Source organism: Stomoxys calcitrans, chromosome 2 (genome assembly GCF_963082655.1).
Source record: "Stomoxys calcitrans chromosome 2, idStoCalc2.1, whole genome shotgun sequence".
Lineage (NCBI taxonomy): Eukaryota > Metazoa > Arthropoda > Insecta > Diptera > Muscidae > Stomoxys > Stomoxys calcitrans.
This window is the reverse complement of record NC_081553.1, coordinates 123,417,627-123,433,475: the sequence shown is the minus strand read 5'-3', so window position 1 is coordinate 123,433,475 and position 15,849 is coordinate 123,417,627.

The window sequence follows — 15,849 nt, the reverse complement described above, 5'->3', positions numbered from 1 at the left end:
TTGTAACATTTTGAGGGGAATCTTATGTTAGGTAATCAGGAGACTACTCATTATATGAGGAACTAACAACCTCGATTTTAAGATGGTAACTTTGTTGTAACATTTTGAGGGGAATCTTATGTTAGGTAATCAAGAGACCACTCACTATATGAGGAACTATCAACCAAATCTCTTAAGTCTAGCGAATAGCACGAGACCTAATATCCGAATCGAGAGCGTCAAAGTGGTACCCGAAATTACCTATGTGGGCGAGTCATCCGGTATTGCGCCAGCGAAAAAGGAAGAAACATAGCAGGTACTTCAACAGTACTTGGTTCAGCTGATGGAACATCTTAGGAGGAATCGTTTATAACGCATGTGTCCAGCGCCCTTAAGTATTTCCACTGCTTTCTCAATTTCGCCGGGATGCGTAAGGAAACCCATCATGACAAGATCGAACGAATCTTGTGAGAATGAACTCCTGGCGGACTCAAACGACGAAGCTAACGTTCTGATTGAGTTTCACAGTGGTCAAAATCTGAATCCCGACTAAATTGTTTTTCCTGGAGATAAATCTACATTATTGTAAAGCCACTTTGGCGACACTAAAGGTGCTTCTGATGTATTTAACGTTATTTTTATCCAGGAATCATGGGCGTGTATACCTACAAAGAGTAGTCTTAAATGTTTTATTCTTCCGTCGCTAAGTACTAAAGATTCAATAGTAGGCGGCCTTTACTTGATCAATAAAGGTCCTTTTGATGTATTTAACGTTATTTTTATCCAGAAACCATGGGCGTGTGTTTTATTCTTCCGTCGCTAAGTACTAAAGATTCAATAGTAGGCGGCCTTTACTTGATCAATAAAGGTCCTTTTGATGTATTTAACGTTATTTTTATCCAGAAACCATGGGCGTGTGGAGGAGTGGTTCGTAGACTTAAATGTTTTATTCTTCCGTCGCTAAGCACTAAAGATTCAATAGTAATCAGCCCCTACTTGCTGGCTTCCCTACATATGGCACACGATTCAGAGATGCCGCCTTCGAACCTTACGTTGCTGGTTGAAACCACTTCAGCAGGGAAAAGAGCCTCAGTGTGGCTAAAAGAAATCACCATTGTCGGGAAGTTCTGATTGAGTTTCATTGTTAGTAACATTTTGGTGATTTGTAATAAAGGAAATAAATACACATTTGCATGGCTAAAAGTGAAGGAACAGTGCGCGTTTTATTTGTTTATTTTTTTGACATGTTGTGCCAACTGCTTCGATTAGTGAAGACTTCTGTCTTTTTAAGTGCTTTAGCAATTTTTTGCGCCAAATGTACTTTTTTTTCAAACTGTAGATCGGGTTTTTTTCCTCTCACTTACAAAATGTAAGCCCATACGCATAATTATATACTATTGTAGCTGGTGAAATTCATACTCACTAAGAGAGTGAGTTACTACACTGAACAAATTGTTGTCCTAATTTTAAAGATTTGAGCCAAAGATTAGCAAACTTAATTAAAAGATTATCAATTTTCCAACTTTTTAAGGGAACATTCTCTTTGGTGGAAAATATTTCCCCCTTACCATTTTTTATTTTAAATGGTAGGTGAATAAATTCTTAACTTTGCGTCTTGTTATTAAAGACAAAACCCTAAAATGAAGGTCAACTTCTAAAATTTAGAAGTTGAAAGTTATGAAATTGTCCTTGGGACAATACAACAGTAAACCATAGTTAAACACGTAAAGTAGCCTTACAAATGGTTTAAAAAAATTCAAAAAATAATAAAATGAAGTAAAATAAGAACCAATCAGCGATCAAAATTTGGAACGTATGGTCATGCCCATTTAAAAATAGGAAATTAAATTTAAAGATAGCATCTTTATTTTAAAGTTAGTTTCTTTGGCTCGTTTTAATTGCTAATATCCTACGAATAAGAAAAAAATTTTAATTTTTGGGCCAACTTTTTTTGATCTACCAATCTTTCTCTTGTCACTCAGCTTACTTAAAGAGACCCATAATGTCATAACGACGATTGCCATAAATATCTTCTCAGGCACCCATCAAATCTATGGGGAACATATTTCTAAACACAAAAATCGCCTTCGATTGTCTTCCATTGTTAAGAATGGATAAATGGTTATAATTTGTTTATGAATACAAAATGCCACAATTTATCTATTTTCAAATGTACCTATTTTAATTCTTTATGAATACTGCTGTGATTATATAAGTAAACATAAAGTCTTACAGCTTATATGCAAACGTCCATCATCAGTTTTTGGGTAGCATGCATAACATTCTTTCTTTTCTAACAAAAACACTATTATCTCTAGCCGTCCGACAAAGGCAGGCCTAAAATCAATAGCACATTAAAGAAATATGATAAGAAGTAAATTATCTAAAAAAGTTCAGTGATATTTTGAGTCTTCCTAATTTTTTCTTCGTTGTCCGAAATTCAAGAACTAGTCTAAAAAGAATTTTTTGGACAAATATATTTTGTTTACTCCAATAAGGTACACGTGATGAATGAGGACAACTTTCTGGAATTGTTTGTGGTAAAGACATAGTTTTGTCACTTGCAATGCTAGTGGCACAATAGACCTAACCAATGAATTCGATCAATATTATGACAGTATTACATTCTCTAGCGAAAAAGATATTTGTTTTAAAAAAAAACGAATATCTTTTATTTTTAAAAAGTGATTCCCGTCAATTTATTTTATTTTTTATTTATTTATTTTTTCACTTTTTATAAGTGACAATTTTTACACGCAACGCTTTAATGTGCTGAATGTCCACCCATGCGTATACGTACCATTAATAATAATAATACGTATACCACTAGGTGGACAGAAAACAAACAAAGCAAATTTGTAATGAATACAATTTTTGTAGTGAGTATGCATTAGATTCTCTTAGGCCTGCACCCAAATAACTTTTGTCGGACAGTATCCATTCAACTTCAATGATTATCGTTTAATAACATCCTTATGTTTGTACATAGTACGTATGTATGTGAGTAGGTATGTCTCTGGCTTTTATGCACGTTTTCACTACTAATTCTAGGCTAGACTTTATGCGTATCATCGTTTTCATAATTCTATAATATATGTATTTTAACCATTTGAACATGTTCCTTTAAAATACTGACTGGTTACAATATTGTATGTATTTGCGTTTAGTTCAGCTACATTTGTTAGTATGTTTGCATGAGTTTAATTAAATTTTGTATAATCGTAATTATTTATCTATGGATTATATTCGGAAATTCTATATATCCTTCTCTTTAATAAAATATATTTTATGTAATGTTGAAAGTGTGAGAAAGTAAATCAACAGATTTTGAAGTTGAAATAAGTAATGTCCTTCTGTCTTTCTTGTCAACTGAAAATTATACCTGTATTCTATAACTATTTGTGTCCCAGGACCCATATATGGGTCTGACAATTCGGTTGAAGCCTTATCTAGAAAGGTCTTTAGGAAAAACTTAATGGCTGTGGCTATAATCGAACTTGGGGGAAGGGAGCAAGCTCAGCGTAAAGTTACATTCGGAATGCTGAAAGAGCATTTAGCTGATAAAAAGCTATAACAAACCTCTCAGGTCGAAGGCAAAGTCATACATCTACAGGATGGCCATACTAGGGATGGCATTATCTGTACATACGGAATGCTGAAAGAGCAATTAGCTGATAAAAAGCTATAACAAACCTCCCAGGTCGAAGGCAAAGTCATACATCTACAGGATGGCCATACTAGGGATGGTAATTCGATGGTAATTCAGTCCTCAATGTCTTTATGCACCGTACTTAGAAATATACCACCATAGTTTGGCAGACTGCTATGAAAAGTGAAACATAATGAACACACAACAGGTTCAGGGAACATGAATGGATAATGGATTGAGGATGGGGGCAGCTCATACCATCGCGATGTAATCGAAGCGACGATAGGAAACATGGAAAGAATGGAAGGATGGAAGAGGTTTCTGATAGGATACCTTAGACGACACTTGAGGTCGAGTGCGAGGCACTTCTGCCAGCGGCACAATCTTGGACTGACGGAACCCTAGCATTGCCATCTGGAAGATCATGTTACACGAATGGATCAAATCTAGATGACAGAGTGGGCCTGGGGGTCTACATTTAGGATCCATAATATGGTCCTGCACGCGGGTATTTGGGCGATCACGGAATGCGTGAGGTGGTGTGGTGCTAACGCGAGGACGTCGAGTGTGAAGATCAAAGAATGGCAACAACAACCAGGAGGGTATTTGTATGGTATTGCAGTGTAAGAAGGGGATTAACGCCTTCTCAGGGGATGGCACAATCCGCATCGTTAGGGTGCCGGGCCATAACGGAATAAGGGGGAATGAAGAAGCAGACGAGGACTACCGTCAATAATCTTGGTTAACCCGAAGCCTTTCGGGTCGACGCAGTCCGAGTAAAGGGCATGGGTGACGAACGCTGTGGAACAGCGAAACAGTCGGTAGGTTAGGTTGAAAAGAGGCTGCAGATATTAATCCGCCCCATACCACTATGGACATACACCTAAGCTAGTAATCGGCTTGCTGTGCGCTCTAAAAACTATAAAGTAACCTCTTCAAGGAAAATTTTTAAGTTAGGAATTCCATGCTACTTACAAAATCCTTAATTGTTTTCAATACCACTCCCCTAAGTTGGTTCAAGTCTGGTATTGTGTCCCCACCTAAGTGCCAGTATCTGTTAGACACGAAAGCCGGGCAATGACAAAGGAAATGCTCCAACGTCTCATCATCTTCCCCGCATGCCCTACACATGCTATCACTTGTCGCATCGATTTTACATAAATGAGCTCATAGTCCTATGTGTCCCGTCATGATACCAATAGCTATACTGACCTCCTTCTTACTTCCTTTCAGTAATAGCCTCGTCTTCTCACGATCTGGATCCCCCCACAGGATTTTCGCCGTCCTATCGACCGTTTCGCTGTTCTACAATGATGCATGCGCATTCGTTGCCCACTCGGACTGCGTCGAACTCGAAGTCTTCGGGTTAACCAAGTTTATTGACGGCAGTCCTCTGGCCTTCCACGCCAAATCGTCTGCCCTTTTATTTCCCCTCACTCCGTTATAGCTCGGCACCCAAACGATGAGGATTTTGCCATCTTCAGAAAAGGCGTTAATCTCTTTCTTACACTGCAAGACTGTTCGTGACCTTACGTTGGAGCATTACCTGTGTCTTTGCCCGAGCTTTCACGGCTAAAAGACACCGGTACTTAGGTGGGTACATGATACCAGACATGAACCAACTTGAGCGAGTGGTATAGAAAACAATTCCAAACTTAAAATTTTCTTTTTGAGGTTACTTTTTAGTTTTTATAGCGCACAGCAAACTTAGGTGTATGTCCACAGTGGCATGGGGCGGATTAATATCCACAACCTCTTTTCAAGTTAACCTAACCTAGGCCATATTTTGCTTCATTTGCAGTGACATTAAATATCTTTACTCTGATCAAGTAACATCTAAAACTATATTGACCCAGTGGGGGTCAATACTATGGGAGTCTGTTCTATGCACAGGATTGAACTGATGGAATCCTTATTGGCCAGGGGGTCCGTATTATTTTTTGTGTCTTGAAAGAGCATATCCCGGTATATTTCTGGTCCGTGGTGGGATTATTATGAACAACACCGGTTCATAATTTGGTTCCATTTTGTATCGTACCCATCATGGGTCGGTGCCAACGAGGTGTAATCGGTGCATTCTCATGATGACACGTTGCAAGGGGTGTGCCAATGGAGTCAGCAGTGGGTCACAAGGGAAAGGAAGTTCTTCGATGGAACCCTTCGACTTCTTCCTTACGCCATTATGTGCAACAGCAACACCTAACCCCAAATATTCCTTGCCGGTGCCATAAAACGAATCCTTCCTGGAATATAAAGGTTACGGTCTGCGAGGGAAAATTGACAAAAATATGTCTTCATAAGCAGGAAGGACCTGAGCTTGTAGTCACGGCTACAATGTGCTTGGTAAGAATGGCACATTAGTTGGAGGTAAGGGCCTGGTTTTATTTCATGCTGTATAGGCTCTATTCGCCTGCACTCGATGCTTGTGACCCAGGTCAAGAAGTGCCTTAGATCGATCCACATGGCTCTTGACTCATCGAAGGCTTTTGATACGCTAAGCAGGCAGGGTTCTGCTGATATCAGCAAACTTATTTCGCTGGGTGTACGGATTGATATGCCACGATTTTTGAGGAAACCACCAACACGCCCCTCCAGCCAGGTCTCCATTATTTCCTCTAACTATTTGCTATTCAGCACCCTCTGCACGGCATCGATGTCGTATCATAGACGGACTATTAAACGATCTTGGCTTCAAACGCTCAAGTGAATGACATCTGTCAAAGGTTAAACGTCGCACAGTAGGAGAAAATCGAAAAAAAACTAGTAAAAACTACGCCGTATGAGAACGGGTAGAGATATTTCTTTGAAATTTGGAATGATTAAAGCTGAAGTGTTAGCGAGATCGGGTACACAATTTCAAGGCGTTAATCACCTCGGTATTTTGAAAAAATGTTGGGTTTGCCAAATCTTCGTTTATCGTCCGATTTCCAAATTTTTTGCTGGATGGTACTCAAAAATTCTCACACAAAATTCCGCCTGAAGCTACAATAACTCATCTTGATTCGGGGATATTAAAATTTAAATTTTTTTATTTGCATTTTTGGTTCTGTTCTATGCATGATTTGATTATTCAGTTAAAAGTTATGCAGATTGGAAGTTAAAAAAAGTGAAAAATGGATTTTTTTAAATTTTTGGTCAAAAAAGTATTTTCATTGATTTGTCTTTATTGAACAATCTTGTTTAAATACCTTAATTTTTTTTTTCGTGAAAATGACATATTGTAGATGCGTTAAAGTAAAATTTGAACAAGAGATATGGCAACTTAAACGGGTGCTATATGTGCTTCAAAATAGGCAATTTTTTAATAAAAAATTAAAAAAACCCCTCGAGTTCTCAAATTCCAAAGCCCAGATCTCCCATTTTGGGAGATCTTTGTCCCCATGCAAAGAATGTTTTGCACCTTACAATATTTGGAACCCCGCACAGTAAAATTACTAAAAAATGCCGATTTTGAAACCATCTTGAGATATCTCTATTCGCTTACACACCTCAGCTGTAACCATTCTAAATTTCAAAAAGATATCCCTACCCGTTCTCACACGGCTTCCTTTTCATTAGTTTTTTTTCGATTTTCTCCCACTGTGCGTCATCGATCTTAATGCTTATGACATCTGCCACCAAATCTTCAGCCTAGTTATGCACTATGTGAATAGCGAAAGTACGTAGGTAGGTGAGTGTTGATGGCGTAACCGACCAAAAGTGTGGAAATAAACTTAAGTTACAGAATCCACCATTTGCCTTGGAAATTGCTCTGTGTCGATCAAAAAACGAATTGTTAGCTGCACGAACGTTGTGTTTCGTGAGGAGCATACTTCCCTAAATGAGCAATTCGTAAACTGCCAAAATGATCGTGATTATTCCATCGAGCTCAACTACGAAAATCCATTCCCTTCTGCTCGATATGACCACTTTTGCCTTGACAATTGCTCTGAGTCTATCAAAAAACGAGTTGTAAGCTGCCAAACGTCGTATTCTCTGAGGAGGAAACTTCCCCAAAAGAGAAATTCGTAAGCTCGCAAAATGATCTTGTTTACTTAACCGAGCGCACCTACGATAAGCCAACGAACGACCCCCCGAACGGAACGGCTATCTCAAGTGATGGTATGGGCAGCTGTGGCCTAGAGTCAAAGTAAATATGACTTATTATTGGGAAAACATTTTGGAAGCTGCTTTGGAGCCGTGGATACGCAAACACTTCCGTCATAGACCATGGACGTACCAATAAGACTCGGCAACTGACCTAAAGCACTTGTGATCCAAAAAAAGCAAAAAATCATGTTTCGCACTTCAATTTGTCCACACTTTGGCTTTTCAAAATGTGATCGCTTGAGTTGGAAACACTTCGTTGCAGCTACCCTGTATGTTGTCTATGCAGTATTTACTGGGCTTGTATTTACCTTAGGTTATCAGACATGTAAACTTCTCTATAAAGCGGTGTCGCAAGCCGTATGGACTCGGCAATAAAAAAGAGGTCCCTTAGCTTTGAGCTTAAACTTGTATCGGAAAGCACTCAATTGAGTTCCACAAAGGAGGAATTTCGCATAAACGTTGAATTTGCCTAGAGGGAAGAAACTTTCTTTGGTTTCAAAAAAAATTTAATTTTCATTGAATTTTTCATTAAAAAAAGGCTTGATCTCGCGAAAATCTCTCTTTAAACTTTCTCTTCCACTTTATAAATTATATCAATTTAATCGTAAATATATTTTCTTTTAAATTATACAATCTTTCATTTGTATTCCATGGATAGTTAATAGCAAATTTTGTATTCTAATACAAAAAGTTGAATAAAAAAATATAGACATACAATATGATTTGATTTTGTAAAATGTACTTTCTTTTTGATGTAAAAATATGTTAGATATTCAAAATTCATTCCAAAATGTTCGTCTCGCTTGGCGTCTAAAATAACATCGTCATATTCCGTTCGCCTTGCATTTTGTTTGATATTTTCTTTTTCTGTTTCTTCTGTTCTTCTTTAAATTGTGCGTATAAGAAGTTGCATAATATTGTAATTTTTCTTAAGAGTTCATTCATAAAAATGTCACTGATAGGTACTACGTTGCAATAACATTTTATATTTGTTGTAGTAAACATTTTCTATACGTTTGTTTGTATGTATGTATGTAGGTATGAGCGAGAGTATGTATGAATATATTAATGTAGGTATGTATATCTCTATGTAAGTTCAAGCGGACCACATATTAGCGGTAGCCACCAATACAAGCTTTCCAAACAATTTCTCTTAAAAAGTTTTATTCCTTACATTCTTAATATTCCATGCTCTAACTAACGTATCGTAAGTAGTAATTTTCGAGTAATGAATATCGTTTCCAAACCAAGGTTGTTCTCTAAACTTTTGTATGGAGTTTAACCCGATTGTATTTTTTTATGTTTTCTTTAGTTTTTTTTTTTCATTCGCATAATTGTGTCATTTATGAGGGGATTATTTGTGTATGTTGCTATATGTTTGGCTTAGAAGCATCTATGTTTTTAGGGCTTCTGTTTTATTATTTTTTTTATTTCACACAAAAGAGTAAAATAGTTAAATGTGCACGACTTGCATCGGGCATAGTCCTAATTAAAATCGATTTTCAAGCTATTTTTAAACATATTCATTAGAATCTTGAGCTCCAAACGAAATTATTAGTGTGATAATTAAAAACAAGTAAGAGCGTGCTGAATTCGGCCGGGCCGAATCTTATATACCCTCCACCATGGATCGCATTTGTCGAGTTCTATGCGCGGTATCTCTTTTTAGGCAAACAAAGAATATTGAATAAGAACTGTTATGCTATTGGAGCTATATCAAGTTATAGTCCGATTCGGACCATATATGAATGCCGAACATTGTAGAAGTCATTGTGTAATATTTCAGTTCATTCGGATAAGAATTGCGCCTTGCAGGGACTCAAGAAGCAAAATCGGGAGAAAGGTTTATATGGGAGCTGTATCAAGTTATTGATCGATTCATACCATATAAGACACATATACTGAAGCTCATGAGAGAAGCCGTTGTACAAAATTTCTGCCAAATCGGATGAAAATTGCGCCCTCTAGAGACTCAAGAAGTCAAGATCCCAGATCGGTTTCTATGGCAGCTGTATCAGGTTCTATACCGATTTACGCCATACTTAGCACAGTTATTGGAAGTCATAACAAAATACCTCATGCAAAATTTCAGTGAAATCGATTGAGAATTGCGCCCTCTAGAGGCTCAAGAAGTCAAAATCCTAGATCGGTTTATATGACAGCTATAACTGATTATGAACCGATTTGAATCATACTTAGCACAGTTGTTGGAAGCAATACCAAAATAATACATACAAAATTTCAGTCAAATCGGAAGATAATTGCGCCTTCTAGAGGCTCAAGAAGTCAAGGCCCAAGATCGGTTTATATGGCAGCTATATCAAAACATGGGACGATTTGAACCATTCTTAGCGCAGTTATTGGAAGTGATACCAAAACACCACGTGAAAAATTTCAGTCAAATCGGACGAAAATTGTGCCCTCTAGAGACTAAAGAAATCAAGACCCAAGATCGGTATATATGGCAGCTATATCAAAACATGGACCGATTTGGCCCATTTACAATACACTAATAAAAGGTATTTGTGTAAAATTTCAAGTGGCTAGCGTTACTTCTTCGGAAGTTAGCGTGCTTTCGACAGACAGACGGACAGACAGACGGACGAATATGGCTAGATCGACTTAAAATGACATGACGATCAAGAACATATGTACTTTATGGGGTCTCAGACGCATATTTCGAGGTGTTACAAACAGAATGATGAAATTAGTACACCCCCATCCTATGGTGGAGGGTATAAAAATATTTTTGTATTTAGTCACATATGGAACGATGGGGACAATATGGAACTGAAATGAAGAGTATTTTGCAATCGTATCTACACAGAACAAAATAACTCTTAGAAAAAAAAACAACCACCAAATTTGTATGTGAAATTCAACGAATTTTAGCATTGACTCGAAGACATTATTTGTTGAAGTACGTAAATAAGTCTCTACAAGAGACTACACAGACAAAATTATTGAAATTTTGTTGACTTTCAATAAATTCTTTAGTTGAGGTAGTTGTGAAAATAGGCGTAGAGCACAAAACTCCCATGCTATTCATGACTTGCAAACCCAGGTTCAAGTCCCCCGGTCGGCCAAAATTTTTATTTTTTATTTTTGTCATAAACTTATTTTAGAAATTTTATCATAAAAAATAGGAATTTCATATTCAGAATAAAAATTTTTAAAGCGTTTTTTACCGTTTTTTAAATGTAACTTATTGAGCCACTTATTACTGTGCAGCAGTACTTATTGATTTATTTCATCGTTAAGAAGATGATGTTGCTAAGTTAGAGGATGCGTGTAAGACTACCAAAAATGAGATAATGAGTTCAATACTCTGCGGCAACAAAATTATTAAAATTTGTTTTTAGGGGTAATAGTAGAGAGTGACAGAGGATAACCCTAGAGCAGCAGTAAAACGAACGAGACAAAGCAACGCGAGCCGAACAAAGAAAACAAAAACACCACCACCAGAAGCAAAGCACATGTGTTGGCTGGTTAGATGTTTTTTTGCCTTGCTTATGGATATATATTGTTGTTGTTATATGTTGGCTTGCAAAGAGTGCCTTTCAACAACAAATTTGTACTTTGGGTCATTGAGATTCAAAATAAATTGTTGCAGGGAAATTAACAACTTTCGTAGTTGTTTTTTCGACCAAAGTTGTTGTTTTTCAAAATAATTTTTATCTGTGTAGGTTAGCAACCAACTCACAAAACCAATGAAGTGGTCTTGCCTACGATCAGGCCATATAACATTCAAATCAAAGATAATTGGGAGTAACGGACGAATATGGCATCCAAATTTAGGGCCAAATGAGTGGCCCTTTATATAGAAGTAAAGGTCTACCCATCTTCTTACTAGGCCATGAATATGTTGTTTGCGAACAGAGTAACATAAATCCAATACATCCAGAATTGTTTTATGGGGCAAAAATCACTGGATGATTATTTCTTTGTCTTGAATAAAGTATGGGAACAAATTTTAGATTGGATATTCTCTATGATCACTGACTTTATTTGAACTAGTCTCTAATACTTTCGTCTTTATGGGAAAGCTTCTAATGAATATGTTTAATAGACTTTATCACAAAATACATAGAGAAAAAAACATTGTTAGGCATATATGTATATGTATTTTAGCTGGTGCACAGACATTACACTTACATTCATAACATCGTCAAATTATATTGGAAAAATATTTTCTTAGGGAATAACTCTTATCCCTAGATTCCAATTCCAAACTGTTGATACAAAATTTCCATACATTTCTCATTAAAAAGTTCTATTAGATACTGCATAGATAATAGATTTTTTTACCAAAACTTTTAATCTGCTAGAAAATTATTATGGTTTAATTTCCTCGGATGGTGCAGTGGTGCAGATTTTTTTAACAAATCTGGTTTAATTTCCTCGGATGGTGCAGTTCTAACACTTCATAACCTTAACATCGAGTCCAAAGTTTTTCTAAATCAACCCTAATGTCCTTAACCTTTGAAGGGGAAAGTGTCAAACAAATGTGCCCATTAAAATGATTTTCTCTAAAACAGAATGTTGTTTTTCATTACATAAGAATTATTTCCAGAATAAATGAATCGGTTACAGACAACAATCCATACGCACATCTGTTTCTGGCAGTATATTCCCGACCACCCCAAGATAATTCCCCTTGTCGCTATAAAATATATTTCAAGTGTATTTGTACCCTACACCACAACTGTGGTACAGGGTATTATAACTTTGTGCATTTGTTTCCAATGCTACGAAAGAATCGAGCAAGACCCATTTTTAAGTATACCGATCGGCTTAGAATTATTTCCTGAGTCGGCTTAGCTATGTCCGTCTTTCTGTCCACGTATTCTTGTTATCGAGGTACATGTAGCATTTGTTGTCGAATACCATCAAATTTTGGACATGTTTTTTTCTTTGGCCCAAGGACAAGCGCTATTGATTTTGGAAAACATGGTCCAGATTTAGATATAGCTTCCACATATATCTTTCATCCGATATCGCCTTTTAAGGCTATAGTAGGCTCAATTTCGATCCGCTCTTTACAAAATTTTGCAGTAGGTGCTTCATTTGACGTCCCAATTTGTCTGCGAAATTTCATCCAAATTGGTAAAAATTTAGATATAGCTTCCGTATATACGATATCTTTTAGCCGATATGGCCCTTTAAGGCAGTAGAAGGCACAATTTTGATTCGATCTTTACAAACTTTTGCACTAGATGTTGTATTTGACGCCCCAATACATGCGCCAAAATTTCATAAAAATCAAAATTATTCGAAATCGCCTTTTCATGTTGCAGCGGGCACAATCTTCACAAAATTTAGTGTGAGGTGTTCCGCCTTAATATGCGTGCCAAATTTCATCATAATCTGTGCAGATCTTTTAACCAATATACGATTTTAAGATTGCAGTAGGTACAATTTAGTTCCAATCGTAAGAAAATCTTGTTAGGTTAGATTTAGATATTGATTCTATGTATTAATAATAGTAGGTAGACTCGGTGGCGTAGGGTATTATATAGTTGGCTACGCCCGAGTTTTGCCTTTCCTTATTGGGTTGGGTTAGGTAAGAGTGGCAATCCTTCACCGACTTTGACAATTTTAAGTCCATGATGATACCACAGTAGCGACACACCAAGACCTCTGAGGGGCCTCGAACCCACTATCCCCGCACTAGCAATCCGAGCTAGCTACCAACTCGTCTACCGGGGCGTCTCCCTCCTTACCAAACCTTTATAAGATTAATGTTAACTATAACAGTCTAAAATATGACTCATATTGACAAATTTTGTCCAGCCTCTGGTGAACATTGAACTCACGGCTCCAGCATTGGCAATCCGGGCTCCCTACCAACTCAACGTTTAAGCACTTATAATTAAAACGTTATGCCCCGTAAAGACATAGACAAACCTTTACAAGTCTCTCGATCTTCTGCGCTCCTTCTCCAATCTCTGACACTTAGTGTCGAGATGTCTTTTCCACTTTGTCTCTTCATCGGAGATTTGGTCTTCCGCTTTCGCGTATTTTCTTTTCATTCATTCTGACAACATGACCTAGCTAACGCAACCGTTGTATTTTGATGCGTTTAACTATGCTATCGTCCACATACCGATAGTGGTTTATAAGTGGCACAGTGGGAGAAAATCGAAAAAAACTAGTAAAAATATGCCTTTTGAGAACGAGTATTGATATCACTTTGAAATTTACAATGGTTAGAGCTGAGGTGTTAACAAGATCGTGATCGGTTGTCCGAGCGCCCTTTGGAAGGCCCCTAAAGATGGTCTCCTCGGTATTTGGAAAAATTTTTCGTCATTTATAGTCAGATTTTCAAATTTTACCGGATAGTGCTCAAAAAACCCTACAAACAAGTCCGCTTGAGGTCTAAAATACCTCCACTGGTTTCGGAGATATTCGTGCAATTTTAATCGAGATTTGCTCGTTCTCACGCGTCATATTTTTTACTAGTTCTTTCGATTTTTCCCACTGTGCGTAGTTCATTAACGCATACAGCTTCATATATTTAACGAAGGTCTTTTCTCTCAAACACTCCAAGTACTACCTCATCTGCTTTCGCAAGTACCCATGCTTCGATGCCATACAGCAGCATCATCAGTGTCTTGTATAGTATGATTTTTTTCTGTAGAGAGGTTGCTTTGCTCCTCAACTGCTTGCTCAATCTAAAGTAGCATCTGTTAGCCAATATTTTCTTTCGTTTTATTTCAAAACTGGTGTCATTTGTTTCCTTTCCCAAGGTAAATAAAGTTGCTAACTATCTCAATATTATAGTTGCCAACTTTATCAAATTTATTTATTATGGGTAAACCCTTCTCCTGTAAACCCTTGTACGTCCGTCTGCCTTCAAAAAGCACGCTACAGTTTTTAAATAGTAAGATATTAAGTTGAAACTTTTGCACAGATTATTTTTATGTCCATAGACAGATTAAGTACGACTATGACTACATCGGACTATATCTTGATAGAGCTCTAACATAGGCCGATCTCCCGATTTAGCGCATAAGGATCCTAAAAGATCTATTTATTACCCGATTTGGTTGGAATTTGGCACAATGATTTGTGTTAAGAACCCTGATATCTATGCTGTATATGGTCCAAATAGACCATAAAAGCCGCATTAACTGCCTGATGTCACTGAAATTTAGCACGGTGAGCTGTGTTAGGGTCCATACCGGCTATGGTTTAGGTCGGACCATTTTTAGTATAGTACCAATAAAGATCGATCTGCTTTTTTTTGCTGAAATTAAGTACCTTATGCTATGTTAAACCCCTAAATACTCTTCCCGATTGTGATGCTGATCGGATCACTTATGGATATAGCTGTCATATATATAGATCCTCCGATTTACGGCATTGAATCCATATAAGAACCCGATTTTGTTGAAATTTTGAAGTGAGATTTGTGGCGACTTGGGTGCAATTCGGATCAAATAGTTGATGAAGATTCATAATGGTGGAATTTCCGAAATTGAATGTGGAGTCAGCGATCCTCGTCAAGCTCAAAAGCACGTTCCGATTCGATCGCCGTGGGAAGTTTATACCCATTGGTCGTTTAAAGACGCCGATAACTTGACTTCTTTTATTAAGTATGACAGGCACTGAGTCTTCAAGCTGGTGCCGCCCGGCTTTTCATGCTCATAGTCACCCCGTACCGGATTTTAACGAAATGATGTTTATATATAGCCGAGCATTAAGCGTTTTTACTTGTTTTAATTTTTGGCAGTTGTTTTTTTTATTTTTGTTGGGCTTCAGCACCCCCCAGGAAAGAGGTTTAGCTACGCCAATGATGGTTAACCGTCTTAACGGCCATTTTAAGTGTCTAGGCTGTGTAGGCAGAAGTTACATTGAACTTTTGTCAAACTAGCAGTTATTTTTCAATCTTATGGAATATTTTACGTACATCTACAATTGCTTCCAGTGTGCAAACTTAATTTTTGTGTAAAAACAGCAATTTATGCCAATTTCTTAGAAAGTTTATATGCGACTAGCATTGGTTTAAGTACTTTGCAGAGAGAATGCATAGAACAAATTTAAAAAAAAATGTTTTTTAAAAGATTTTTTTTCCAAAAATTATAAACATGCAGCATAATGTCTGACCAAACTTAGTGTATGAATAGTTC